The 26312-nt window shown below is 52.0% G+C and overlaps 1 protein-coding gene across 2 annotated transcripts in view; it reads left to right on the top strand.

Moving 5' to 3' along the window:
• SMAD3 (SMAD family member 3) overlaps window positions 1-26312 on the top strand; it is a 117348-nt gene that overhangs the window by 13241 nt on the left and 77795 nt on the right. Inside the window, exon 1 of one of the 2 annotated variants that reach the window (XM_082737012.1) lies at window positions 990-1055. The exons of the other annotated variant lie outside the window; for it this stretch is intronic. The gene's annotated coding sequence lies outside the window, so the exon portion shown is untranslated. Of the gene's footprint in view, window positions 1-989; window positions 1056-26312 lie in introns of those variants that run through there. 2 annotated transcript variants of the gene reach the window in all.

Below are 26312 nucleotides of genomic sequence, written 5' to 3'. Positions count from 1 at the left end.
TACCATTCTTATCATTTTCTGCCTCATAAGCAGGTGATGGCCTAGGTAAGTTGCTTTAGGTCCCATGAGATGGAGCTGGATTTGCCTCAGAAGCTCTACCAGCCCTTCTAGAATCGGGAGTGACGATAGAATTTATTGAACAGACCAGGACACTTCTAATAGTGAGAAGGGGTGGTGCTATTATTAATTAGGGCCCCAAGGCAAGCATAAGCCCAGACTGTCCAGCCAAAGCTGGGCAAACAGGCGGCCTCAAGCCCCCTACCTCTGTGGCCATGGTTATGCCACCTGCCAAGGTAACTGGGAGCGTTAGACCAGCCAATTCTTATGGTACCGCTAAAGGGTAAGGGACTGTCTGGCTTACTTACTGTGAGTCCCAGGGAAGTGACTTTGCCTAAGGTTGTATAGCAAGTTGGCAACACAATATTTGAAAATGGGATGAAGCCTTAGAAAGAATCACATTAGCGCTAGAGCTTCCTTAAGTGGAGCAGAATTAGGGAACGTTTGGCTCGGCTGATGGTTAGTCCAGAGGGAGGGGGACAGAGGGCAGGGGTGGGGGTGGCCATGGGGAGATGGTGTAAGGCATTCATCTGGCTGGAGAAGGTCTGCCATCCTCTACAGGCCTCGTCCCTTGGAAACCCAGGAGATGCCCTCAGGCCCAGTGAGACTGAGATGGTATTTAACGGCCAGGAGCAGAGACTTCTGGAAGAGCTGACCTCTCCCGCTCCCCCGTTCCGTTTTAGAGGCCTTGAGGATCCCACTGGCCGGCGACTGGTGCAAGTTTAGTGGCTAATCCTTCTGCTGAGGAATTTTGGAAGGCATTGAGGAAGGAATTAAAAATAACAGCAAGCATGCCTTCTCTTTCTCTTTGATTGTGTTAAATGCATGGAATGTGCCAGGGCCTCTGTGAAGCACGTGGCCCCACATAACCCCTCCGCCAGTGGAATTCTGCAGAGGACAGGGAAGGGCTCGGAGCCATTCCGCCGCTGCTTTGTGTTCTCAGGATTTGTTCCTGTGATCTTCTCTTGCCCCGAATAATTTGTCGGAAGTCTGGAGAGGTGAGTCCCCTATGTTCTCCCAGCACAGGGCTGCGGTAGGCCAGGCCCTGTCTGAGGAGCTCCAAGGAGAGAGCAGCTGGAGTGACAGAGAGGACCGGTCACAGGCTGAGAAAAGGGAAGTGTAAATTCAGGCCGAGCTTGGCAGCATTTGCTTGGAGAACTTGAGCTGATACTGTGGAGCTCTGGTCGTCATCCTTTGTGGCTATGCCGTGTCTTATAAATAGCACAAGACGCATCCACCGCCCCCCACCACCCCCCCGCCACTTTCTCTGCCTCACAGACACAAGGAGGCATGTGTGTGGGTGAGTATGGGCAGGGAGTATTAATTATTTATGTTCCGGTTCTTCGGAGAGACATCGTGGGAACTGGGCCCTGGGCTCCATGGAGATGACCAGGCCATCTCGTGGGTAAGGCGGCAGTCTGTTGCCGGGCTCCAGCAATCCGGACCGTTCCAGCCCTCTCCTCCGTAGCAGAGGCCCACAGTCCACGGTCCCTCGTGCCTGGTACCACACTAAGCTAGTTGGCCTTTCCCTCTCTGGTCTATCTCCTGTCCTCTCTCCATATTGGGGTCAGACTCACTGCCTTGGGGTACTTCGGGCTGCAAGTCACCTGAAACCCACATACCACCTTCAGGAGTGGGGAGGTTTCTTTTCTCTAAGTCAGGAGGCGGGAGGGTTCAGGCATCAGCCAGGACTTGGGAGCCTTCCATCTTTCTGCTTGGCCTGTCTTCAGCCTGAGGGGTTCTGCCTTCAAGCTCCACCCCTCTGGGTCCTGTGATGGCCCCAGCTGCTCCAGGCTCCACCCTCCCAGGGGGCAGAAAAGGCCTCTTCTCCTTGGGGGTCTCTCCCTCCAGGAAGAGCCTCTTGGGACCTCACTGGCCAGCGTCGTGTCCCGTGCAGTCATGGCACCAGTAATGGCTTGGGAGAAGCCTCTTGGAGTTGTGGATATGGACTCTTGGACTCATTACTGTGCTTAATCCCTGCTAGGCACTTGGTCAGTTTCAGTTAGCACATGCTGATTCCTGATTACCTTCTCTGAGCGGATTCCTGAGCACTCACTCGATGTCTTGCTAATTCTGAGGTTGTGGTGGAAAACCACCGTGGGAGCAGTTCCTGCCCCCACAGAGCTTAGAGTCCAGAGGAGACGGAGAAACAATGCAGTGATGGAGAGCCTCTAGCGTGTGGCCCATGGCCGTGTGCCTTGTGGCGTCTTTGGCAGCAGTGTGAGATGGGGGATTTGGGGAGACAAACAGCTGTGTGACTCACACGGAAGACCCTGGAAGCCTCGGAGAGCTGTGCCTGAGGGTGGCATCTTGTGACCCAAGCGGGTGGCTTTGAGCAGTTCAGACTTCTGTCTCCTCCACTCCAGTCTTGTTTTCCTGTTGACAAAAGGAAGGCAGAAACTTGCCCTTGGGTGTGCAGTGGGGGAAAGGCACAGAGCTGAGAGCCTCCTGCCCCCAGGGGAAATTTTCTAAAGGTTCTTGTGGTATTCTGGCTTCAAAACCATGTGCAATTTAACGGCACGCTCAGTGTCTTTGGGAGTCTCACTGGCTTTGAATCCACTGGAAACTTTCTCTGAAAGCATATAGATGAAGAAATGAGAGTTCTATAAATGTAGCGGTGAAAGACAAACGTGCTGACTGATTTATGTAATTTTTTGTTGTTTTCTGATGGAACTTTCTGCAGAGAAAGCTCATAACTTGACTTCAGGTCGGCAAGTGTGTTTTCTTTCCAATTCAGGAAAAAAAAAAAAGAGCCTGTCCCAAGGCCTCATGTTTCATTTTCCTATTGATCTAGATGCTGGGATAACTCGGGACCCTGGGGAACATCTCAAAGCTAATTAAAGATGTTTGCTTGAGGTTTGCCTGTTTTTCTTGCTTGATTGAGAGTTGCCGTTTTTTTCTTTTGTTGTTAAAAAAAAAAAAGGGAAGCTATCACCGCTGCTGATCCACGTGTAGGGGGGCGTGTTGCACCCCTCAGTAAACACGTGACGTCATCCTTCTGCTCTGTTAACACGGTACCCCACAGAGAGGCACCTTTGAGAGTAGGCCTGGAACCAAAGCAGCTCCTTTTCCTTGAAAATTCCTGAGTTTCCAGGAGTCGTGGCCAGGTGAGGCTGGCCTTGAAGCCGAACTAAGTTGTCCCCAAGTGAGGCTGGACCTGTTTGATCAGCTCCGGTTCTGAAGCTAATGGCCCGAGCTCCCCACTCGGAGAGGGAGAGTCAGCGTGTGCGGAGGTGGAGGGCCCGAGTGCCATCCCAGGGTACCCCCAGCCCTTTGTTTAACCACGGCTGTGGACCAGTGGTCTCAGATGTTTACCATCGCCTGTTTATAAGAGGGAAGTGTGGTCATATTTCTATCTCTTTTGTGGGCTGCACGGTTGCCTTCCTGGGGCTCATGTGGGAAGTGGTTACCGTTAGGAGGAGGGTAGAATAACAGTACTCACAAAGGGACTTTGATCCAAGAATCCTTTTGAATGTCAACTTTCGGCCACCGTGTTTTTAGTTTTATTTTATTTATTTATTTATTTATTTGCCTATCGGCCTTCACTTCGGTCATGAAAAGAATCGAGCCACAGGCTGGACGGCGGGCTACCCCAGCCGGGCTGGAGCCAGACTGCTGTGCACGCTGCTCCCCTCCCTGGGTTTCACAGTGGCGGTGTCGCCCCAGCTCTGTGTCTCTCTCCATAGCTAGAGACCCTCCGTACCTCTGTGCTTTGGATGTCAGCGCCGGAAGGTCCCCGCTACACCTGGAATTGCACCTGTGCTTTTCCTTTCTGTCGTCCTTCCACAGCTTACGCTGGTTTGCATTCTTCTCGGGCCTCAGGTTTAACGAAGGGTTGAATCCTTGAGAAGACAGACAGAGGCGCACATGGAGGCAATGTAGTCTCTGTCTGGGTCCTGTTGTTTCCGTGAGACCGAGGGGCCCTTGGCCACTCCCTGGTGGAGGTTGGCTTTGTGAATTCGAGAAGGTCAGCCTGGCTTCTCTGGGTATCTGTCTTTGCAGCTACGAAATGAGAGGCTCGAGAGAATCCCAGAGCTCTAAATCAACTGTCATGTTTTCTGATTCCTCTCTGTCCTCTCTTTCTTCCTTGGCTTCTGGCCTTGGCTGTTTTTTTATTTTTTCTTTGTTGTTGTTTTTTTTTTCCCTTTGTTTTGTTTTTTAGATTTCTTTTTAAAAATATATTATTTTTTAAAGATTTTATTTATATAAGAGACAGCACAAGTGAGCATGAGTGGGGGTAGGGGACAGAGGGAGAAGCAGACTCCCCACTAAGCAGGGAGCCCGACACTGGGGCTTGATTCCAGGACCCCGAGATCATGAGCTGAGCCGAAGGCAGATGCCCAACTGACTGAGCCCCCCAGATGTCCCTATTTATTTATTTTTGAGAGATAGTATACACAAGTGCATGCACATGCATGCGGTGCGGGGGAGGGGGGCAGAGGGAGAGAGAAGCTCAAGCAGACTCCCCAGTGAGCCAGGAGCCCAACTTGGGGCTTGTTCTCGGGACCCTGAGATCACGACCTGAGCTGAAAGCAAAAGTTGGATGCTTTACCAACCGCACTATCCAGGTGCCCCTGTGCTGTTTTCTGGATGCTCGTGTTTTCCTAGGGGAAAGCTTTCATCTTATGCTCTACCTTCAGATGTGACTCGTTCCTCCTTAATGATCTCACTTATTTCCATCATAATCCCTGTCGAATTCCCCAGAAATTTACTGAGCATCTTTAGTCAGTGGCGGTGGTGGGACCACGCACTGTGGTGGCCTGGCAGTTGTACATGCACGGTTGACTTGGACAGTCATACATACTTCTGCCTTTCTGACGCTTCTGGCTTGTGCTGGAATGAGGCTCACCTGATGGGGATCCCCTCCTTGCTCCTGGGCCAGGGGAAATCAGGGCACAGGCAGAGAGCAATTCCCACTTAGCCCAAAGCGCGCTTCCGCTGCATCTAGGCACCATTCCCTCCGTCGTGTCGTAAAATACAGGAAGGAAGGGAACCACGTTCATAGGTTGGTCTGAGATTTTAAACCAACATTCAGCTCTCTCATATCCCCAGGAAACCAGAATCCACCACCCGCTCCCTGTGTGTCAGGCCCGCAGCTCAGCTCAGCAGAGTGTCCTTTCAAAACCACAGTTAGGATCCTCTTTGCGAATGGCTTTTTTCATGAACCTCAGCCAGCAAGTATATTCTTTGAGGATTACAATTTGACTGACGCAGTCAGGAATCTTTAGGGAGAAGCATCCTTTTGTCCTCAAGCTGTTTTAAGGCCACTGAGGCTTGGAAACTTCCAGAGAGGAACTGGAGAACGGCCTCTGAAAGTGTCCGGTAAGTGAACCCTGAGCCTGATGCTGCTTTTGTCGAGTCCGTCTCCGTAGGGGTTGCTCTGTGCTGTCAGGAGAGAGACCTAGAGGCAGAAGGTCCTAGTGGGCCAGCTTGGTGACCTTGGGTGAGTCACTTGACTCCCCCAGCCCCTGTTTTCCTCCTTTATAGACCAAAGGCGTTGGCTTACCAGGCTTTTAAACTTTCTTCCACTGTAAAACTTCAGATTCTCGAGCTTGCATTCAAAGAAATGACTGGCTGTGTTACTCATTCAGATAGTTTCGGGATCACTGTAAAATCGCTGTGGGGGCTTGAGATGGGGGCCCCCAGAAGACAGAATGGAAAAAGATCAGAGGCTTAAGGTGAGCTGTGGTAACTGAGACTCCTGCCTCAGAACATTTCACATTTGGTTGTCAGACTCCCTATAGAACGTCCCTAACGCTTTATGAAAACTCTGCTGCCCAGACTGTACCCCAGACCCGTGATTTTGGAATTTCTGCAGGTGGGACCTGCAGGAATCCGTATTTTAAAGTTCTGGTGATTGTGCAGCCAGGTTGGAGAATCCCAGCCTCAGATCTTATGTAAAGCTGTGGCTCGGTGTTACGGACATCTGTTCTGGGGGGGGGGGGGGGCATGGGGAGGCATGATCGCAATTGCTTAAAAAATAAACAAAAAGCACATGCACTCAGACAGCAAAGTTCTAGATTCTAGCAGCGTGTTGGTTTGGTGAGCACAGTGGCTGCTACTGTGAGGTTTAGAGCTCCGGTTCTGTCGTATCTCTGGGTCAGTGGTTTCTCGACATCTCCGAAGGAGTGGAACCATCTGTAGTTGGTTACTTCTGCTCAGGAAACTCCGAGCACTGAGTCGGGGGGGTGGAGCCCAAATGGATTAAACAGGCCATTACACATACCCACACTTTTTTCGAGAGACAAAGTCAGAAGCCTTGGCCAACGTTGGCGTACCTTCGTGTCAGATCCTTGGCAATGCCCCGGGTGGATTCCAGAGGCTATCGAGGCACGTAGGCTATTGTCCCTGTGCTTCGGTGACAGTGGTCCTGCCTTTGGTTGAGAGCATGGGACACTTCATGAGCTGGACCATTTAAAGACTCCCATCCTTGCCCGGTTGTTAGTGGTTTGCAGCAGGGCAGCCGTCCCTGCAGCCTAAGACATCTGGTGGGGTACAGTTGTTTGGGTTCCACATTAATGGAAAAGGGCCCAGAGGGGAAAGGCCAGCTAAATGTGCATCTCTTTCAGGTGGTGGTTCGGAATGCAAAGGTGACTACTTAAGTTGGTGTGGAATGAGCTATGGAGGAAGGAGAACTTGTCCGTTCTGATCAACTCCAAAGAGTTTCACAAAGGAGGGGGGGGTGTTCCAGGAGGTTCTGAGATGACAAACTTTGCGGTGGACGCATGGGCCAGATGTAAATTGCCGTTTTTGAGATGAGCGAGGAGTACAGCAGTCAACAAATATTGATGGTGCTGAGCAAGACACCCAGAGAAATGGGAAATGTGTCCCCGTCTCCAAAGAGCCTTTAGTCTCCCTAGGGGCTTAATACTCAGGTAGGGGAGGGGCATAGCAGTGAAGGCCTGCTCTGCTTTGGTCACGTGGTGAGTACTTGAGCGTTCAGAAGGAGGGGGGATGGGACAGATCAAAGAATGTGGCTGTGAACCAGTAAAAGGGAGACACACCCACCCACCCCACTGTTGTGCAGGTCCCAACCCCACTTTCAACATGATGTCGATGGTTTTAGGGGAACAGCCGTGGTGGGCACCTCCTTGCTAGCAGGAATGACTTTCTGTTCTTGTCCCCATCAACATTCTTGGCTTCCAAGAGTAAATTTTCCTTTAGCTTTTCCAAAAGTCTTCCTGGAAGGGAGGGGTGCGCTTTACCAGACCCCTGCTTTGATGACCACCCTCTGCCCACCTTAATTTTCTGCATAGTTTCAGTTGGAGCATCTTTCTTTGCTGGGCTGAGAAATACCATGTAATATGATTGGTCCTGGTTCCAGCAGCCACCTGGCACCCTCTCGGCGGTGGCTGCGTTTCAGGTATGGATGGGAACGATTCTCCGTGCTTCAGAAAACTCAGGTTTATCCCGTGCGCAAGCTGTGTGACTGTCCGTTAAGGCGGCACTGGCTTCGTGAGGCCCTGGCTGTGGCCAAGGCTGTTATTTCTCTGTGGGTAATTATTCCGGGCTTCACGGTCACGAGCTGAGTGTAATCGGGGGCAGATAAGAAAGTTATATATAGAGCAAAGTACATATTTCTGAAGGTGGGTGGCAAAGCCATTACACGTGTGCGCGCACAGAGGCGCGCGTGTCTCTGTGTGTTTAAAAAAAGACCTATATTTTCTGGGCAGCAGAATTTAAGTTTCCAGTAAACATCTCCCTCCCTCGTTGCTTCACCTTTTAATTTTGTGTTTACGGGCTCTGCTCTTTGAAATGGTTTGGCGGTGAGGCCAGCCCTGCCTGAAACGGGTGGAGCCGGCCGGGCCCTTTGGAAGCCCTGGTTTAGGTCAGAGTTCTTAGAGTTCCTCGGACCAGCTGACTGGCAGCTCAGAGGTGATTACTCGAGCTCCTCTACAACAAAAACAGAAACCTTGAGCCTTGGGGGTGGGTGAGGGGGTGGAGGGCGGGGGATCTGCATTTATTAGTTTATCCCCCATGACCACCTCGGAGGCTGGAGAATCCTCTGTGGGTCATTCTGGGCCGGGATCGGTTTTCTCGGTTCCCCGTTCGCCCACGTGGACGGTTCTGCTCTGGAAGTCAGGACTTTCCAGAGCCTCAAGCCTGGGACTAATTTTCAGTGGGGCACACACTGGGTTTAGCTGCTGCTGAGCGGAAGTGGCCTCTCCTGGGGCTTGGGGGGGGATGGAGGTGGGGAGGGTGGGGGTCACATTGTTGTTCTTTCTTCGCTTTGCTTGTCAGCTGGGGAAACACAGGGAAGGGAGGCAGATGAGCAGGAGAAGCCGGGGAGAAGGCCGCCCACCCCCTCAAACCACAGAGCTGTCCGCTGCTGTGTGGTGGGGATGGCAGCAGAGGAAACTCACTGGTGTTTTGCTGCTTTTCACACCACTCCCAGTTGGGTGCTGCTGGAAAGACCATTTCAGAGCTGCCCCCTGCCACCCTGACAACAGAGGTAGCACCTGCTCTGGGGCCAGGAGGGAAGCCGTTTCTGCCAGCAGAGTCTGCAACTTGGGAGTGTGTGGTGTGGCCTGCCTGATCTCATCCCTTTGTTAGGGTCCCTTTGCTCTGGACAGAGAGGGCCCAGGGAAGCTGGGGGGGGGGAGACTTTCCCCCAGAGACCCTCAGCCCCTGACTCGCGGTTCCCAGGAGACCCCCATGGTTGTGAGCACACCCAATAGCTTTCTTTTACAAAGTGGGCTTTTTTAAAAAAATTAGGGTGTGGGTGGGGGAGGATGGCTGCTTTGGGCTGTTGGTTCTGAAGAAGCCAGGCTATGATCGTGGCTGCTGCTTTCAACAAATTCTCCTTTTGCCTTGAAGCCTCTTGGGCATGGTGAACAGCAGGAAAACAAGCCACATTTTCTTCTGTGACCTCCTTCACGTCCAGCCTCCTGGTGGGAGAATGACTGGCATGCTTCTAGAGCCCGCAGAGCAACTGCCCATTATTCTGTCTTGAGACCACCTTGGATGGGGACAGGGCAGAGGAGGTCTTACCTCTATTTTCTCGGTGACCAGGGACAATTCACTGGGGAATGCAGAAGCAGGGACTGAGGCTCTTCCTCTAGTCCTTTATCTGTGGGGTTCTTTGACTACACTGTGTGGCCTCAGAAATAAATGTGAGGATAATGGATTCTTTTCCAGCTGCTGTCACAGGGAAGGGGACACTGCCACCATGACCTACCCTATGTACAGTGTTTTGCCATGTACAAAGCACCTTCACGTATATGAATTCATTTCACCTCTGTGACAGTCCCTGGAAATAGATGCAAGTCTAGATGAGCCAATGGAGGGCCAGAAGCCCTAAGCAACTTGGCCCAGGACACCAGCCAGTCAGCAAGCAGCCCAGTGGTAAGTGGGTGGAGCTGGCTGAATGCCCTGGAGGGGGAAGCGAGAGTCCAGTGAAGCCGTGGGTGGTGTAATTAGTGATTGGAGGCAGTAGGCTTGGCTCTTCTTGTCTCCTGGTTCCTGAGCGTGAGCCTCTCTCAGAGGGCCTGCTTGTGCACGCCCTGCCCCACGTGGAAGCCTAGACCAGCATGTGAGGAAGAGCTACACCCAGGTCAAGTGAAGGGCCCCCTGAGGGCGTGGTGATGGGTTGCATTGGGGTTCACCCTGGTCAGGGCGGGGCATTCTGATTCAAGAGATGAACTTCAAAGGGCATGTCTGGGAATATGGCCGTTTGGGTCATGGCACCTCTCCTGCTGTGGTAGGAAGATCGAGGAGTCTGGAGTCTGACAGGTTTGTTGGAAACTCCAGCTCTGCTGCGTAGTAGCCGTGCGCTCCTGGACAGTGACTTCAATACTCTGAACCCCAACTTAGGGATTCTCAGTATGTCGTTTGGAAGTGTGAGTCCCTGCCACAGTATGGGTCTTAGAACAGTTACTCTCCTAGTCAGGAGCAACTTGACAGGCCCTGTAGTCCAGCCCTGTCGTTGACAGAGGGGGAATCCGCGCCCCTGAATGGTGTGATGAGTTGCCCAAGATTGTGGTGAATTAGCAGCAAAGCTGAAGTTAGTTAAGACCAGGTTTCTTGATCCCAGGCCTGGGTGTTTTGTTCATTTGCTTGGGTTTTTCATGAACTTGGGGTTGTGTCTATTTGTTCACCGCCTCACAGATTTCCCTGAGTAGTTAGTTGTCTTACAAGGTAAAGTCCATTAACACCCATGAAAGAATGTTTGAGGCCTCTGATGTCAGTGTCTTGGGGAGAGGAGCATGGATGGGAGATCAGGGCAGGGCTCTAACACATACACTTGTCTGACCTGAACCGTCGTCAGTTGAATCCCAATTTTCTAAGTGTGCCTGAGGGTAAGTGAGGTTCAACTGCTGTGATGGTCCACTTGGGGTCTTGGAAAGGAGACTTAGGTTTCTTTTAAAGAGCCTCAATGCTTTCCCCTTCTGCATTCCCCACCCCCGTTTCTCTAGCGCTTTCAGTCCTCTTTGGCTTGGGGTTAGAAGTAGCCCATCCTAGTGGTAAGCCGTCGGTCCATTCTGTGCGGTGCCGCTCAGCTAAAATATTACCAACAGACCACCAAACTGCGCTTTGTCCAAGGTTAAGACCCTCCTTCCCTGCTTGAGCACTGGATTATCTGCTATAGGGTTCTGTCTTGAGCTCCATGAGGGAGACTGTTGGTTCCAATGCAGGAATCCAGGATTTCTTATATCATTACCATCTGGTTTCACAGAGTCTGTTTCTTTAGACTTCTGTCACCCTCTTGGGAGAGGAAACCTCAGAATAGTGTAAAAATGAGACACCCCCCCACTCCCCAGCTTTGCAAGTACATGCACATGTCCACCATGCTGCTTGGTGGACGGGGGCTGAGCAGAGTCCTCCCAGTTTTTCCACATCCTTATGTGTGATTCCTGTCGCCCAGTCTCTGGGACCCTGTCCCCTCTGAAGGGATTTCCCAGGCGGTTCGAGGCCTGAGCCTGGCCTGGGGTGGGAGCTCTCTTCATGGTAACAAGGCCTGAAGGTGGTTTGGGGTGTTGCCCAGTGATCTGCCCTGCCAGGGAGGCCAGGGTTCCAGCGCTGTGGCACTACGACGTGACCTCTTCAACCAGTGAGTCACTCACCCCCCAGGTAACCACCAGTACTTTCAGGGGAACTACTGGCATCATTGTGGCTGTGGCCATGGTTTCTCCAAAGTCAGGTGTGTATAGAAATGAAAGTCCAGGGACTGGTTCCTTAGATTTGTTGACACGGATGTATGACTCCCCTACCTTTCTCTCATAAAGACCCGCTTGGTTTTCTTATACCAGCTTTACAGATTATTAATAGATAGCCAACACTATTCTAACATGTTGGCGGGGGGAATCTCTTATTTTTACATGTTTTCTAGAGTTGCCCATTTGGATGTGTGTTTTTTTTTGTTTTTTTTTGTTTTTTAAGATTTTATTTATTTATTTGACAGAGAGAAATCACAAGTAGTCGGAGAGGCAGGCAGAGAGAGAGAGAGGGAAGCAGGCTCCCCGCTTAGCGGAGAGCCCGATGCGGGACTCGATCCCAGGACCCTGAGATCATGACCTGAGCCGAAGGCAGCGGCTTAACCCACTGAGCCACCCAGGCGCCCCTGGATGTGTGTTTTTATGTGGCTGTCATCAGTGCATCAGTCCGTCAAACCAGGAAAGCAGGAATTCCATCCAGTACTTAACACAGAGGGAAGTTAATCTGGGGTCTTGGTTATACGGGTCATAAAGGAGCTGAGAGCCAAATATGGGAAGGCGAGGTGACCCAGAGCTTTGTGGCAGGAAGCCACTGCCCCCTTTAGGTTGGAGGGACAAAGGGAGAAGGTTGTGTTCCCAAAGCCCAGGGTCAGGGTCACCGGCAGCCTACCTAGAGTGGACGCAGCTGCCTCTCTACCTGCCCACCCAGGGAGGGGGGGAGGGGAGAAATGTCCTGGCTTTTCCCCTCCTGCCACCCTCCAGCCCCCTGAGTGCCTGCTGCTGTCCAGACCCCACCAGATGCTCCTGAGGTGGAGCCTAGAAAGTCAGGCTTCAGCTCTGGGGGATACAGAGCAGAACATGAGAGGATGAGGAGTGGATCAGAAGGCAGACGGGGTCCAGACCAGCCTGGGGTGCAAGCTTCTTTCCTAATTTAATACCATCATGCATTTCCGTGTTTTCCCATGGTCTCCATACTTCTGCATGTTAACTCAAGTGAAAGTACCATGCTTAGCCTGCCCATTCCCCAGCTGTTGGGGGAGTGCTTAAAATAATGATAATTCCACGACTCTCGAAGTGTGGACCCACCAGGAGGCTCAGCACCACCAGGGAACTTGCTAGAAATGCAGAGTCTCAGGCCCCACCCCAGACCTCCTGACTCAGAAGCCCTGTGGGTAGGCCCTACAATCTGTGCTTTAAAAGCCCTCTGGGGTGAGGGGGGCTGCTGAAGCCCCTTCTAGTTTGAGAAACAGTTATGGGTGATGCCGCACTTCACTGAAGAGGGGGACAGGATGCCGAGGGTGCTGGCGGTCAGGCCTCTTTATCCAGAGCAGTGTGGTGTAGGGCAAAGGTGCAAGACTCCAGCGCGGTATGCTTCTGGGGTCACGCTTCACCCTCGCCTTTAACCTTGTGGTTCCTCTTTCCTCTTTCGTTCAACGGCTAAAAATATCAAACCATGGCGGTAGTGTGAGGATTAAATGAAATCATGGGCACAATGGTCCCTATATGGGGGTCTTCTGGAGCTTTGCCGAGGAAGTGTGGCAAGGGCAGAAAATGGGCCTTGGTACCAGCCCTTGAAGTGTGTGGTCTGAAAGTCAATGCTGAGCGCTTAGGAAGCTGACGAGCGAGCTTCAGGTCTGTAGGAATCTTGGACGGAGCCTTGCATGTTAGGAGTCAAGCTTCCCTGCCCCGCCTTGCTTTTATTAGGGTTCTAACCTGCCCCTGTGCTTACCCCTTCTTGTCCCTCTTGTCTAGCCACTTGGTGGAGTGGAAGGAACCCTGGCTGCCTGTGCTGGCTGTGTGTTCCTGGGCAACCCACTTAACCTTGCTGAGCTCTACTTTCTTTACCTGTAAAACTTCTGCCTTGTCTCCCTGGATAGCCCTGGTGAAGATCAGGTGGGTCGATGGACGTGACTTCTGCCTTGAATCTTAGTGGGCCCCATGAGCGGAAAGCCTTCAGGGTCCACATCTCTGCCAGAGCCGGCCTTGCCACCCCTGTAGGTCTCGTGTTCTAGTCCCGATGTGGGAAGTACTAAATCTGAGTTTGTCAGCAGGTATCCGGGACCCCCCCCCCTTGTCCTGTCACGACCTGTGGGGAAGCACTGGACCGGGGTCTTCCACACATCTTTCTCTCAAACTCCTCCCACAACCCGACCAAGTAGGGAGTCTTATGAAAAGTAACCAGGCTCAGCCAGCTGAAGAGGAAGGATGTGAGCGAACCCCTGAGGGGACAGACAGAGGCCCACTCTGCCTCAGAGCCGTCCACAGAGTCGCTCCTGCTGAGCCGGGAAAGAGGAACAGGGTAATAGTTCCTGCTGACCGGTGGTGATCTGCTGGGCCCCCAGGTCCTGTGTGTGGGTGGACTAGACAAGCTGATGGGAGCTGGTCGGGAGAAGCAACGACAGCCAGTCCTTCCCGTCTTCCTGCCTCTGGCAGGACCTGAGAGAAACTTCGTGGACCAACAGGAGAAGGACCAGCCGTCATCCCGCCACAGACTCTGGTGCCTTCCTCACTTAATGGCTGAGGGACTGAGGCTCAGAGACCTCCAGTGGTTTACCTGAGGTTAAACAGGCAAGGAATCTGAGCCCAGATCGTGTGGTTTCTGGTCCAGGGCTCTTTGCATGACACTCATGACCCTTGTTGAGCCAGGCATGGCTGGCACTTTTCCAGCTGGTTTCCTGCTCATTCTGCGGGAGGCCCTGGGAGGGGGGGAGCAGTCAGGACAGTGAGTGGCCAGCATGGTGGGTCCTTGAGGGGAAGGACCCAGAAAAGTCAGCCAGAGCCCTGGGCAGGGCAGAAGATGTGCCCCACCCTCCAGCCAACAACCACGATCCTACTGTGTGGGCCGCCCCTAGAAGTGACCTCAAATGGGGGAGTGAAGCCCCTGGGAGGAGAGTGCCAGTCGCTTCCACGAGGCCTGCATGTGGGGGCGAGCAGGTGCCATCATCCCACCCGGGCAGGGTGGAGGGCACTTCCCCGGCTGCCTTCTAAGGTCGACTCAGCACAAAACAATCTTCTTGTTCAAGCTCCGCTCAAAATTGCCACCCTGAGGAGAAGGCTGTGGCAGGGCCGGGTGGGGTGCGGTAACATGGAACTCGGGGGCCTGCCCGGGCAGGTCTTAATGACTCAATGACTGTGGTGGAGGCAGGACCTGAGCTGTTAGCTCAGTAAGTATACGTTATTGCCAGTGCAGCCAGAGACGAGTCGAGGATCATAATTATCCGAGCTCGGCTTTATAGGCACTTAGGGACGCGTACTGGGCTGCACCAAGCTAGGGAAGAATGTGGCCACATCACTTAACAGGTGTCTCAAAAGAAGCCTTTGCCTTAATTCTTTATTTATATGCCAGCAAGTTTTTTTGTCTTCTTTTTTGCTTTCCTCTGCTGGATTTAAATGCACTTGAGTTCTAAGCCAGCTCCCCAAGCCTCTCAGCAGCTGGCAGGGCTGCATTTGGGGAGGGGGTGTTTAGAAAACTCTGCTGTGTGTCTCCTCTAGTCTCCCACGGTATATTTTCCTTGTGATGCTTCTGGCTGCTGTGTGTGTGTATATCACGCATGTGTGTGTATGCACACACGATTTCCCCCACACAGAGTGATTCTCAGATGCTTTGGATACTAGCGGAATGTCCTCCCTCCAGTGTAACTGAATTCTGACACTCTCTACCTGGAGACAGCGTCAGATGCCACGGGGTAAGGGCTCAGTCCCACAAGACCACACCCACGCCCCCATCCCACCGCAGATGCCCACTCCCAAGTCCAGATTGACATCTACTCTGACCCCTGGGCTATGGATCAGGGGTTCCCACCACCCCCTCCCAGGGCTCAGTTAATCTGCTAGAGTGGCTCACAGAACTCAGGAAAACCTTTTACCGGTTTGTAGGATACGAGTCAGGAACAGCCAGATGGAAGAGAAGCATGGGATAAGAGAGGGAAGAAGAGGCTCTGACCCTTCTTGTTTGGAAGCCCAGCTCTCCTGGCATCTCCCTGGGCTTCCCAACCCGGAAGTTCCCTGAACCCCATCCTTTGGGGGTTTTGTGGTGACCTCATTGTGTGAACATGATTAATTAAGTCGTTGGCCATCAGTGATTGAACTCAATCTTCAGCCCCTCTCCTGTTCCCAGAGGTGGGAGCAGAGGTGGGGAACTGTGACCGAAGGTTCCAGCCTTCTAATCACACGGTTGGTTTCCCTAGTAGCCAGCTGTCCATCCTTAGGGACTTTCCAGAAGTCCCCTCGCTTACAGAAACCCAGCTGTGTTGGAAAGGGCTTGTTATGAATAACAAAAGAGACTCTTTTCACCTTCATTGCTCTGGAGCTATTTCAGGAATTATAACAAAACAAAAGATGCCCTTAAGGCTCTCCTCTAGGAAATTGCAAGGATTTTAGGAGTTATGTGCCAGGAACAGTGGACCAAGACCAAATGTATATTTCTTATTATAAATCACACTATCACAAGGAACCTCAGAGGGGTGGTGATAAGTCCTGAAAAGTCAGCTTGAGCTGACTGAATGGGCATGTCTTGGGCAAGTCACATTACTTCTTTGAGCCTCCGTTTCTCTAGCAATAAAATGAGGATAATGATGCCTGTCTCTTAGGGCTGTTATAAGGTTGAGTTAAAATGTGTGTACAAAGCTCAGCTCAGTGTTTGTCACCTTGCTAAGAGCTGGTAAATGGTCCCTTCTTCTCTTTCCTTGGTGTTGACCACATAAAAAGGTGGCGGATTGCTCACCCAGCCAACTATACTGTGTGGACAAAGGAACAGTCCCACAGTATGGCAGCCCCAGTAAGGTGAAAAAAATCCCTGTGAAGTCCCCCAGCCTGTCAGGTGCTGAAGTGGGTAAGCATTTTAATCCAGACCACTTTTATGTTTCAGTATTGAATCCCTGAACCGACATTTCTGGGACGCAGGGCCTCTGGGTATGGGGACTTGAGCTAATTTGGCTTTGGACCAGCCAGCAAAGGAAAGGACAGGCATGGGAGCGTGTCTTGAGCCTGTCCTTGACACGGGAGTGGCTGGTATCAAGGCCAGCTTCATGGGCACTGGGCATGCGCCATCACACACAGCCCCGCACTCAGGAGGGCCCCGTGCTCGGGCCAGCGTTTGCTGTCAGTATCTTGAAATTCTCGATTTTCTTTGAACGAGGCTTTTGTAAGCAATGTCCGGGGAGTCAGTGGAGGGTATGGCTAAGTAGAAGAGATAGGCAGGCACAGTGTTCCTTTCTGCCCTAACAGGACAGAAAGTCCTGCCATTTTCCATTTGAACCAGAACTTGAGAAAGAAGGCCCTGCCATTCTAAGAAACATTAACGACCAAGAAATCGTCTCTTCCGCCTTGACTTGTGTTATGCCCCCTATCAGCCAACCGCTCCTGCCGAAAATGATGATGTAGGAGAGGGAAAGCCAAGTTAGCCGCTGGTGCCTTTTCCTTTCAATCCTTCCTCCCTCAGGATGCAGAGGCTAGAGGCTTGGTAGGATGCGCACATACCAAAAAGTGGAGTAAGAACAGCTGAGTGAGTTTTGGGCCGTCTGGCTAATGATTCTGGGGAAGTCTCAGTGTGTATATTTGTCCAAGCCGCGAAGTACAAATTGTGTAATTTCAGGGATTTCACGTATGCGTGAAATGCTCTTGTGTTTGTATTGAAAGCTGCATTGCGTAACCTAAACAAGAGGGATAAAATACATGCTAATAATTCAAAACTTTCACTTTTCTTAGAATGCTATTAAGTAGCAAATAAAAAACCACCATAACAAGTCAGGACAGAGGCTGTGGAAGGAAAGGAAAAAGTTCTCTGCTTTAATACTGTTAATGTTACTTTCTTCCTGCTTGCTGCTCGGAGAGCTTCACATTTTCATTTTGCCTGGGGGCCCAGCAATTACGGAGCCCTTGCTGGCTGGCATCCCAGGGCTGGAGGTCTCAAGCTGGTCTTGTACACACAGGCCTTTTGCTAGATCCCGGGCCTCCTCATACTGTCTTCTGGGTCGCAGGGCCAAGAAACAACATATAGACGAGTGAGCCTTGACACTTGCTCTCTCTGAGGTTTCTAGGCTGTTCCAGGGGTTGATGGGTCTGTTGATAGACTTCAGGAATGCCAGAGGCTGCACACAGTCTTATAGGACGTGTTTTGGGGTCCACTGTGCATTCACTCTTGTGAATTTTTGAGCTGTTTCGAGGCTTGAGCCAACAATGAGCTGAGAGAGGCCCCTGGTTGAATCCAGCGCTGGCTTGGTCTCCTTGGGCAAGGAATTTCTTCCTGGATGTTTCCTTATCAGGTGATCCTCAGTTTTTCTGCTGTATTGTAGCTCACACCAAGAATGTGAACCTCTTGGAGGCCCATTCTTGGGTCACCTCTTGTTTTCACTTAAGTAGTTCTTGCATCTTAGGCAGGTTGTGGGAGCCTTGGTTTCCCCGTTTGTAAAATGGGGTTAATGGTAACTACTCATAGGGTATTGAGTACAGGGAAGGAAGTTAACATTGTGTCTGGTACATAATGTTGAATAAATGGTTAAAATGGTCAGGACATTGAAGGAGGAAGAAAAATCCCTAGAGGTGCTAGGACCAAAGTAGTAGCATCTGGGGACCCCAGCCTTCTGGGTCTAACCTCAGAGAGTCTATGAGTACAAATGCCTGTGGAACCTTTGCCTCAGACTTCTAAGCAGCTCTTCAGACCGTGTGTTCCTGGAATGAGGGGAACTGGAAGTTACTGGAATGAGGGGAAAATGACAATGTTTGAACTTTGGAGGTCTGGGTTCTTTGTCTTCTCACCCTTTGTCTTGTAATCAGCGGCGGTCCCTTCCCCACCAAGCCTCACTTGCTTCATCTGTAAAATGGAGCCATGATGGGTCTGCCTGCCCTACAGCATGAGGCCCCATGGAAGGGAGATGTAAAGCAGTCTTTCCTAAGGTTCATTTTGAGGTGCTGTGTTAGGAAGAGTTCTCCAGTGTATCTTCCATGTTTATTGAAATCTTGCTCACTATTGTCACGAGAGACGAAGAGGCAGTTGCCTTGTCTGGCCTTCAGTTCTTCCTCCGTGAGCTGAGTGGAACAGACTTGGATGAAGCATGAGCTGCCTCATGAGGCAGGTTATAAAACAAGGAAGAAGGGATGGGGAGGGAGAGAGAGCAAGAAACCCCACAGCATTTGGAACTGTCTCCTCTCTGGAACCACAATGGCAGGCTTCAGGGACTCAGGAAGGGGTGCAGCCCAGCCTTGCGGTCGACAAATGTCAGATGTTGGGAAGAGAAAGGCCCATCTTACCATGGCAGGGGTTTCTTGCCACCCCCTGCCTCCCGAGCCCCGGTAGCTTGTTACTCCCTGGCTAAGAGCTTGGCAGCACCGAGGCAAACCGCAGAGTACATTTGAGGCCCAGATCTGCTCATTTCGAGGGTGGGGCCGCGTTTTTCTCCTGCCACAGTGAGCTAATTAAAGAAAACAAGCTTTGGGAGTTGGGAGAGAACTGGCCACAGAGGACTTGGGGAGGATTTCTTTGGTTGCGGAGGTCTCCACGGTCCCCGGAAGGCAGGTGGAAGTGGGCATTCGGGGCCCCCACATCCTAGTGGCGCCTGAGCTAGGAGACCCGAATAGAGACGGGGGAGGGCCTCCCCGAGAGGGGAGATCCTCTCAGTTTGTGAGGGGACCCGTGTAGAAGGAGTTCAAGCTACCCATGAAGATCAGTCGGTGTTTTGACATGCTTCGCAAATACAGATGGAGTCCTGGAGTGAATTCTGTGAATCACGATCACTCACATCGCTGGGGCGTTTTGGATTCTTCCACTGGACTCAGGGAACGTGGGTGCGCCTTGGTGTGTTCCCCAAGAGTAAACCAACACCCCAAGGTGGCTGTTCTCATTCCAGGTCTCAGGGCTGGAAGGTGAAATAAGGACTCATGACTTCTGTCTCCTGATGGAACATGCTAATTATGTGTGTGCAGAGGGAGAAAACATTAGTTCCCGCTGTCTGTCAACCGCTCCTGCCCTCCAGGATGGAACCCCAAACTCCTCTAACAGCCACGTACTGTTTTATGGAGAAGGTATATTATGGAAACATTGATGGTGTAAATTGAATTATGTCTTAAGCGTGACAGGAAAACCATTTCAAGGAATCCTGTTGTGGGTCATTTTGAAAAATGAAGAATTACACTATCTCTCCAGCACTGGTCTATTTTGGTTGAGTTCGCATTGCAAGATTGCTTAAAAGAGGAGTCCCACTGTTCTGTTAGCTGACAATGGTTGCTGCCTACCTCTCTGGTCTCAGAAGGGGTTCCACAGGTGGGAGCACTGGGGGAACAGCTGATGGGTGCAGGATGTTCTGATCCACGTACCCCCGCGATGTTGGGACCTGGGGGTGGCCTCAGGGGGCATCCAGGCCACGGATTCCCAAGTGAGATGTGGCATCCCACCGCCAGCCAGACACATGAGGAGGAGTTGTTAGGGATGACAGTGATGATAAACATGAAACCCCAGCCCATTGGGCACTCACCGTGTTCCCACAACCTTACGGGGGTGATCTTACTTAATTACTATGACTCATTCGTAGTACTGAAGTTTGCAAATGACTTAGCCATTAAAGGCATGTTCTTCTATACAATGTAATATTTTTCAGCCAAGAAATGAAGTACGTGGCACGGCCCAGATTTGGACCTTGGAAATGTGATGCTGAGGGAGAGAAGCCAGGCCCATAAGACCGAATATCGTAGGATGCCATTGATGTGAAATATCCAGGATATGCAAAGCCACAGAGCTAGAAAGCAGATTAATGGCTGCCAGGGGTCTAGCAAGGGGAAATGAGGATTGCCTGTTTTATGGGTACAGGGCCTCCTTTTGGGGTGATGAAAGTGTTCCAGGACTGAATAGATGCAAAGGCTGCAAACATTCTGCCTGAACTGAATGCCATAGAATTGTGCACCTTAAGACAGCTTATTTTTGCTATGTGCATTTACGTACAATATATAGTTTTTAAAAGTGTATTCCTCTCATGGCATCCCTCTCAAAACTTGGGTTCTCCTAGGCCTGCATGGAATGCAAGAGAAAGGGAAGGGGTCATTTTTGCGGACACTGAAGCTGAAATAAGCTTGGGGCTTTCTGATTCAGGTTTCACCTTTATGAGGAACCGGAGACCCAGAAAGGACTAGTCCCTTGCGCAAGGGCGCACAGAGCAAGGGACCAGAGTCAGGATTTGGATTCTAGCTTCTCTCTTTCCATTAGGAAAATTACAGTGGGAAAGTGGGTACTCCCTGGCATCCCTGGGTACATTCTGGGCTGCAGAGCTTCAGCTCTCTTCAGCTGGTGTTTTGTACTTTTCTTGAGTACCTGGGGAACCCGTCCCGAGCTGGTGGGACGGCACCTGTGTTAGCTCAGCTGTCAGGAGACCCTTGGGCTGCTCAGTGGAAATAGCCAAAGGCCTGGGCTGTGTCCCCAAACGTGTGTCTGGAACAATTCCACTTGCGCTACTCATGCAACATTTAGCAAAAAGAACCAATTATGTGTAAACACATACATGCGGTGTTCGATGGGGGACTTAGCACGTGACGCTGCTTCTTCTTCTCTTTTTGACTGTGAACATCTGACGCTACAGGAAATAAGAAACTTTCCAGTACCTAATTTGTGCTTGCTCTGCTTTCAACCCCTCTTGGCCCCAGCACAGGGTAAATGAAACTGTAGCTTATAGTAATATTTATGTATGGAAGTCAATGAGCTGTTTAAATGCTTGGATGTCAGAGAAGGTTTCAAATGTAGCAAGGGGTCCCCTCCCCTTTCTGGTTGTGTAGTGGCTAGGTCTGCCTTCTCTCTTAAGTCAAGCTCTGGCATACTGTCCTGGCCACATAGCGATGGTGATGATGGTGACGATAGTGTTGCTATTTACGAGACTGAACAGTAGTTGAATTCAGCATGGATCTAATCCCGAAGACGTGGTGAATAATGTTTCAGAGTCTTGGAAGTCTAGTTTTTCTCTTGGTAGGATCCAGGGACAAACAACGACCAGACGCAGATCTGGTGTCCCTCTTAGTGACGTGACCTTTGCGAAGTAGGCTGAGGACTCTCCCGGCCCCTCCCACGTCGCGGAGTCCGGGGGAGCGCCCAAGGAGCGGATGGACGTTCCCGGGCTGTTGGGAGCTGCCAAGGCTCTTCCTGGGGTGACTGAAGGAGACCGAGGGGTGGGAGGGGCTGAAAGAAAGAACTGAACTGATGGGCACACTGGTCTACAACTGTGGGTGGGGAGGGGGTGGCATTTGTGGCCCTTTTTGGGGGAGCCTCCGTTGTGGGCCGCTCGGCTGAGAGGCCCCTGCTCAAAGGCCTTGTGGGGAAAACCCAGTCCCTGCCTCCCCAAGTTCACAGTGTAATTGTGTTTTTCATGGGTCACCTGGAAGGCCACACGCTGAGAGGGCGTGCAGTTGACCCGATGAAGCCTTTGGGCCCCCAGGCCCACTGTGCTGTTCAGACTGAAGCACCGGGGAGATGCTCTGTGTGCATGTGTGTGGTGGGGGGGAGGATGTGTATGTGTTCTGAGAGAGGAGAAAGCCAGGGGAGTGCGATGAGTCAGATTTACCCACTGTTTTTTCCCCTTTTGAAATGTGTTATGCTCACACACACAGAGCAGTCATGCGCTTGCACAGAAATGTGTGAAAACCACTTAAAATGTGTGAAATGTGGCCCTTTTGAAAGTATGCCTTCCACCCACATGGTCTGGGGCACAAATGGATTTGTGAATGTTCAGCTCTTTCCTGATCTACAGGAATGGGGTCTTTGCCTGAGGTGCTTGTCTCTGGCCAGCCCCGGCTGGCTTGTGTGTGTGTGTGTGTGTGTGTGTGTGTGTGTGTGTGTATTTTACACAGGTGTGGGCTGTGTGTGACAGCATCAAGGTTCTAGAGGTTCTGTTCTGTGAAACAGCTGGAATTCTGGAGTCCGTGGTCCTGGTGGGACCATAGTAGGCGGCTGTCTTGGACGGTCTGGGAAGAATGCATCACCAGCCCCCCGTAGGGAGGTTCTGCAGTCCCCTAGGTCTGGTACCTCAGGTCCTCCAGAGCCGACCGCTCTGTGGATTTGCCTTCTCTGTGGGCCTCTGTTCCTTCCAGATGAGCCTCCTCACAGCTCCTCCCCAGCCTGCTGTATCCCCACCCACTGCCTTGCTTTGGCTCACCCGTATGTTTCCTGGGATGCATTCCCAGACTTCTCTGTACCTTTCTGTCTTTAAAACCGGGAGCGAGCCCTGCCTCCCTTGTTACACTTCCTTGACTATCCATCCCAGCTCACTGTGACCACCCTTTATCTAAATGGTCTCCTGAATCACTTCCTGGGTCTGGCACGGAGTACACGCTCCATAAATATTTTTGGACGTGGCCTGTCCATGATGGGTAACTTGCACCTGTGTCAGTCATCTGTCCAGGTGTGAGGGCCAACATCCCTGGAAAGGAGCTGTGTCTTAGTCTTGTTTTTTATTACCCCACCCCCATCCTGCCAGCTTACAGAAGTGTGGTAGATAAGATCCCGCAAGGCCTAGACACTTCTCTCCCTGTTCCGTGTGGTGTCAGACACGGTGCACAGCCTCCTTGGCACTTACCTCTATCCTCCAGAGTGAGGATAGTAAGACCTACCTGACCTAGGTCAAAGGCTACCACGAGGATCAGGAGAGAGTCTTGGAAAAGCACAGAGTGCTGTGCAGACGTGAGTTAGTAATGGTCTTGTAGGTTGTCAGTAACATGTGGCCTTGACATGAATGCCGGGTCCATTGCGGGGCTTGGAGGGCAGGGGGAGAGCCGGTGTATGCTGCTGACCTGGAGTCCAAGACCCTTGAGATCCTCTCACCATCCTTGGGCCTCAGTTTCCTTGGCTTGACTACCCTTTCCAGCTCTGGCACTGGTGGTCTTGATGCTGTGTGGCAGACGGGGCAGCGGGGTGGGCTTCCCTCTCCCGCGTGGCTGGAACTCAGCCAAAACAATCAGGAGGGTTTCCCTCCAATGTTACTGTTTCTGGATCAGCCCTTGCAGCTTTAATGTTCCCTCGAGGGATCATGCTGGACCTCTTTCTTTTCCTGGGACTCGCTTATTGCTAGATCCCCATGAACACTCGCTTGGACTAATGGGAGAGGCTATTTGCACCATGTAAGGTGGCAGAATTTTCGTCACCCCTTTGCAGAGGTGTTGACATTTAAGGGTGGTTGGAATGACGGCCCAGAAGTGGAGGCAGGAAATCTGGAAGAAGGGAGGGAGCTGCACAGTATGTGTAACAGATCCCAGACCAGCCTCTGCTGGTTTGGTGGTGGGGGTGTTCAAAGGCAGGAAAATAGATAAGGCAGGACTTCAGGATTTTCACCACTGTGCCCCACCCCATTTTGCCAGCTCGCATCTTGGGCTGGGCAGGGCCTGGGTATTCTTCAACTTCTATAACCCCCACACGGCACGGCGCCTGGGTGTGCAGTGTGCTCAGTGAGCATGTGGCTGCCAGTTCTCCAGAGATGGTCCACGTATACATGACGTTGTGGGTTAAATACCTATCAATGATAGGTATTCTGGAAGACGGAGCTTCTGGGAAGCAAGGACCACTATTGTCTCCGTCCTGTCCTTCTGTGTTTTGTGGTCACCCTCCCGTATTCCTGAATCCCGGAGTATCTGGGACGGGGAAGGAGCAGAGACTCCCTTTATGGGGACTTGGCGTTGTTCCGCACATACTCAGGGACACAAATTCACACTGACCGTGGGCAGGGCCCTTTCTCCATGGGATTTCCTATCAGCCCCCTCAGTGCTGGCAGGTGCTGCGGGCAGGTAACCTTGGCTGGAGGCTTGGCGCAAATGACAGAGCTGACACGGGATCCCTGTATTCCGTGCTAGCTTGTTATCTTGTTTCCTCGATGGTCATTGTCACACAAGAAAGGAGTTCCTCTGTGGGCCTCCCTTCGCAGAGACCTTGGGTGTAGATAAATTCATCCACTGTGTTGTCTGAATGAAACCGTTTCTGTTCAGAGCTGGGATCTTGCGGAAAGCAGCCTCCTCGAAGGAGCCTGCCCTCCCCCCGCCCCCCCCACCGACCTCCGTGTTCCCAGGAGACTCTGGTCTGTCTCCCAAGCCCTGATTCTTCTTCCTGTTTAGCACTGCTGTCTGCCTCTCCTTTGAGAGCTACTGGGGGAGGACAGACGGTGGGGCGTCCCACGAGCGATCTTGTTTGAGAGTTTCATCTCGCAGGATGTCCCAGTGGCCGTTTATCCCGATCTGCTTGCTACTCGCCCCCAGGGGTTTTGCTGGCAAGCTGCCCACATACCATCTCAGCCAATCCAGCCCGGCTGCCTTTGCTTCTATGGCCAGGACCCTAGAGAGAGGGAGCACGCGTGTGCGAGCTCTGGCCTACAGTTCCTGTCTGGACCCTGCTGCTTGACCTTGGCCAAATCAGCTTGGTTTCTTTGCTCCTGTTTGCTCCTCTGAAAACAAAAGGGCTGGCCTAGGGGCTTTGGAGGTTCCTGCACTCCCTGTGCTTCCCCTGCTGTGTCCAGGGAGGCAAGCATCTCCTCTGTCCTGCAGTGGGAACTTGGGCTGGAGGGGCTGTCTGGGTGAGGGCACGGTGTACCCCCACACCCCAGTGGATGGCCCGGACCTCAACTCGGAGGCCGTGAGGCCAGGGTGCTGAGAAGCCTCGGGGGTGTAAGGTAAAGCAGAGCCTTTTTGGGAAGTGAGGGGTGTTATTCAGCCTTGTGGAATGCCGAGGCATGGCTGAGCCTGGGCAGGGCCCCTGTGGCTGAATTTCACGGCCTTGAAGAATGGCTACTGTATATACCAGTGATAAATATTAGTCACCCTAGCAGCTGAAGGAGGTTCCTGTGCTGCCTTTTTGACTTTTCCAGAAAAGGGAAAGCCTTTCTCTGACAGCACACAGGAGGGAAAAACAAGAATGTGTCTCCTCTGGGCTCAGGTGCCAAGAAATTCCCTTCCTGGGATGGCCTGCTTAGAGATCCCACAGGATTTACAACCCCCCAGTGAGCCATCTCTGCATGGAGGGCCTGTGAATGCCGCTGTTGGCCTGCTCTGCTGGGCCACCTCTCCAGGCCTTGCTCGAGCACATCCCACATCTAAGTGTCAATCGACCCTCCTCCTCCCTGCCGTCTGCCCAGCCTCCTCCAGTCTCCCCTCTTTCTGTGAAATGACCGCCGTCCACCGTGTTGCCCGAGCCACACCGGGGGAGGTCATCCCTTCCTGCTCGCCATCCCGTCCATCACCGAGCCCTGTTGGTTCTGCCTCCAGAATATCTCCACCCATCTGCTCCCCGATCATGACGGGGGCCGCCTTCTCCAAATCAGGGTATCTCTGGCCCTGCATTCCTCCTAATGGGTCTCTCTACCTGAATCCTGCTCTCGGCTAGCAGGATCTCTACAGAGAGAGATCTCTGTAGAACGTGTGTCCTATCATCTGGCACATGCACTAAAATCAGGGCTCCTGCTGCCTTGAGGGTAAGGGTCTGAATCCTTGATGAGGCTGTGATCTGGCTTTACCTGCCTGTCAGGCCCCCCTCCCCCCCACCCAGCTTGGCTCTCCTCCCTCCCCACTCAGGCCTTTACATTTCCTTCCTCAGGACCTTTGCACGTGCTGTTCCTTCTTCCCCATAGTTTGCCCCTAATGGTCTTCCCCACAGTTTGTGGCTAATGTGAGTCAGGTCTTAGCTTAACTCTTCCCTCCTAAGAGAACCCTCGCTATTTCCCCCTCTGTTTAAATTCTATCCCCTGATATACTTCCTGTTCTTTTCCTTCATAGCCCTTACCCCAGCTTGTAGTTCTAAGTCTGTGTGGTTATTTGTTTACTGTCTGTCTGCCCCTCAAGGGCAGGGACCATCTCCTTTGTTCTCCACCATGCCCTGGGGCCCAGGACTGAGGAGCTGGGTAAATATTTGCAGCATGGTATGTAGAGGAGAGTCCACTTGTTTGAGCTGCCGTGGCCCTGGCACCTTGGTTCTCTTAAGGCCTGTCCCCTACTCTCCAGTGCCCACTGGGTGGCCGCAGAGCACTGATGTCTCCTGGCATCACTCCTTTGGCATCAAAACTTATCCATCCCCCTGTCTCCGTCTTCTGCAAGGTGACACTTCGTATGATTGCCTAATTCACACTTAGGTGTTAAAGGTGCTAATGACCAGTGTTT

The sequence above is a fragment of the Mustela nivalis genome, assembly GCF_964662115.1.
Source record: "Mustela nivalis genome assembly, chromosome: 6".
NCBI lineage: Eukaryota > Metazoa > Chordata > Mammalia > Carnivora > Mustelidae > Mustela > Mustela nivalis.
The sequence above is the reverse complement of the archived record's forward strand: the minus strand, read 5'-3'. Positions and strand labels throughout refer to the sequence as shown.